Raw genomic sequence first — 3,456 nt, 5'->3', positions numbered from 1 at the left:
CCCGCCTGAGATATAGCTGCAGCAAGGCAAAGCAACCCTGCCTGAGCCAGAGTGGTATACATGCTCATGAACTGTGCAAAGTCTCCTGAAGAGCTGGAGTAGTGGTAGCAGTGGGCGTGTCAGGTGCCTGTACTTCAACTGGAACTGATAGTGGTACCTCGGCGGCAGCTCGCGCAGGTGCTCTAGCTGCACCACATGTGCATCCTCGGCCTCTACCCCAGCCATGGCCTCTAATGGCTGCAGTAGGGGGCGCAGGTGCTTCATCATCTCGGGTAGCGCGTGTCCTCACCATCGGTGAGAATAGAAGACAGAAGTTTAGAATTGTGATGTTAATAATATTGCATGATAGGGAAAATAATGAAGTGAAATTTTTCTAACAGTTATATAGCCTCTCGTAGATAAGTACACACGTCTCTGTATCGATCAGCGAGACTCTAATAAACCGTCTTGTGATCCATGACTCCTATGAACCTAGAGCTTTGATACCAACTTGTCATGACCCCGGTTCGCCCTCCGTGAACAATCGTGATGGCACCTAGTCCCTACGACTAGGTAAGCCTAGATTGTAGAAGATAAACCAAGTGCGGAATAAAATCAATTTAAAACATGATGAAGAACGATAAAACAGTATTTAAAAGTGCTGCTCGACATACACAATAGTTAACTCTAAAACCAATACATGCTTCCAAGACCCGGAAACCTATGAATCACAAGCTAAAGATCATTACACAGTCTAACTCTAGAATATCTAACAAGGGAAAGAAATACATAAGGGCAAATGTTTAAAAGCTAGAATAGAGAGGGACTCCTCGGTCTGCGGACGCGGCAGATATACCTCAAAGTCGCTGGAGCAGTCGCCTCGCTTCAAGGGTGATAGGACTGGGTCGCAGTACCTGGATCTGCACATGAAAAACATGTGCAGAAGGGGCATGAGTACACCACAGCAGTACTCAATAAGTGCCAAGCCTAACCTCGGTCGGGTAGTGACGAGAAAGGTCAAGGCTCTACTGAGAGTAAATAAAATATAAAGATCAACAATATAGAACAGAACAGGATAAATAAGTACAGCAGTAAAGTAACACAGGATTTACAGGACATCAACAACTATACAGAAGCAAGGTAAACACGGAAAGGAACACAACTCAACACCAATAATTACAATCTGTCATACCCCAAACCTAGGGGCGAGACTAGCACCCCGTGCCTCACCTATCCTTGTGTACTAACTTGCAACTTAGGGACTCTGAACATATGATGTCATATTTTGGCTATGGGCCACATTGCAAGATAACTGCGAATATTGACTAAATGTCAATATATAACTGGGCCGACAAGGCCATCATAACTATTACTGCTGACAAACCAACCAAATATACATACAAGACCTGCAAGCCCAACATATTGCACTAATTGATAGGATATGTCTACAAGCCTCTACTGATGGATATACTGTGATCGGATCAGCTACACAACCTACTCATAACATATATATATACAAGATGTACATAAGGCTCTAGACTCGGGAACTCCGAAAGGCTTGGAGCTTACCGATCAAGATGAACTCGGGCAATGCTTATTGAGGAGGCCTACCCGTCTGTCTATCTGACCTGCACGCATGAAATGCAGCGCCCCCAGAAAAGGTACGTCAGTACGAAATGATGTACTGAGTATGTAAGGCAATATACTGAAAGTTGAAACTGAACTCATAATATAATAACTGCAAGTAGCTGGAAGTCAAAGATAATCTGAATATATACTTACCTGATGATACTGACTCAACTCTCTCAATATAGTAAGTAAAATAGTTGTCCGGTATAAGGCTCGGTATACATATATATCTTCTCTGCTGCAGTAGGCTCGCTCATAAGCGCTCAGCCATACTAGGCTTTGTATCTCGACCAACTGGGCTCGCTCATATGCGCTCGGCCACAGTAGGATCATCATATAACTTACCATCTGATCAGAGGTTACCCAATAGAGGCCTTCCCATCGATTATAGCTCGATGGTAATGAAAATACTTTTAATACTATATATTTAAATCTCTGCTCTCTTGACTTGAAGAATGAAATACTCAAATTAATATGAAGTCCCGATAAGGAGAATATTATAACTTACAATACTAGGAAAATATACGCAATTTGCGAAACTAGCAAAATATGCGTAAATTCTGGGATATGAATATAATGACGAGATCATACCAAATGAAAGAAGAGCTTAGCCTTAACATACCTGTTCCTGGAATTTATTTGAACCAAATTGTTGTTGTTCTTTGAATTTCCAATCGAACCTTAACTAAATAATTTGGACGAAAACAACTCTGTTCCAAGTTTTTTGGAAAAACCACGGTAGAATTTTGATTAAGCTAAGGAACTTGGACGAAATTGAAATGTTTCTTGGTTTGAAACGATAGTTGACAGAATGGTTTTCTTAATCTTTTAAGTGAAATGTTTGTTATCACATTTTGATGTGATAAGGTTCACTATAAAGTCTTCATAAGACTTTCAAATTGTTCTTGTGACACCTATTAAAGTTGATTAATGAGTCACCTAGATAAAAGGAGGGGCTTCCACGTACCTCATTGGGAGGTGATTTTTGTTAAATTTATCCACTTATTAGTTAATCGGGTAATATTTCGTTACCCGGTAATTAATCTATTACTCGCATAATTTAAGAATTATCACAAAGTACTTAAAATTCTCTTTATTTTCAAATTACTTCATATATACTTTATATATTACACTACTGTGGTCATATGGTATCTCGCAAGGTACTAGTTTATAATTATCGAGTATTATCGCTCGACCCGTATTTTATCCCAAATTGGCCACTTTCAACGAAATTCATTTTCTTCAACTTGCTTCCCCTCTCACCTTCACAAATTTACTAATCACTTTGTGAAATAGCATAATCCTTATAACCTCCAAATAATCTTTTACTTGGACTGATGTTAATTACCTTACGACAAATTCTACGTACAATACTTCAGGGTGCAACATCATCGTACCTTAATACTAGAAGCGTGACATCACCATAATGTAATATTGCGGAACGTGATATTGACGTAATATTGCGGGGCGTAACATTATTCCCCCTTTTGGAACATTCGTCCTTGAATGTTGAATGATGCACTTATCATTTTCGTAACTTATACCTTCCGAATACTTTAGAACTTCCCTTGCCATCTAGGCGACTGTTCTGTGAATGAGTCCAAAATTCCAGGGCATTCTCCCCTTAGGCCTCCGTCTCACATCACAACTTGTAGTCGGTGTAGACATGTGATTTTTGACCCTCCCCAAGATTTTTCATATTTTAGCGCAAAATATTTAATTTAGACCTAATATAATTAATTTTGACTCTTTTACATTATTTTGCTACAAGGAAAATGAAAATTAAAAAAATATGGGATCATTAATGTTTTGTAGTCATTTTTAATCTAAAAAAAACACAAAATAGTA

At 39.1% G+C, this 3,456-nt stretch overlaps 1 long non-coding RNA gene across 1 annotated transcript; it reads right to left on the bottom strand.

Annotated features, from left to right (window-relative positions):
- Positions 1-729: 729 nt before the first annotated feature.
- LOC107776478 (uncharacterized) lies at positions 730-2,446 on the bottom strand. Its single transcript, XR_012696979.1, has 2 exons — positions 1,549-2,446; positions 730-899 (listed from the first exon to the last, which is right to left on the bottom strand). It is a non-coding gene; the product is annotated as an uncharacterized LOC107776478 (long non-coding RNA).
- Positions 2,447-3,456: the final 1,010 nt, after the last annotated feature.

Source organism: Nicotiana tabacum, chromosome 11 (assembly GCF_000715075.1).
Source record: "Nicotiana tabacum cultivar K326 chromosome 11, ASM71507v2, whole genome shotgun sequence".
NCBI lineage: Eukaryota > Viridiplantae > Streptophyta > Magnoliopsida > Solanales > Solanaceae > Nicotiana > Nicotiana tabacum.
The sequence above is the reverse complement of the archived record's forward strand: the minus strand, read 5'-3'. Positions and strand labels throughout refer to the sequence as shown.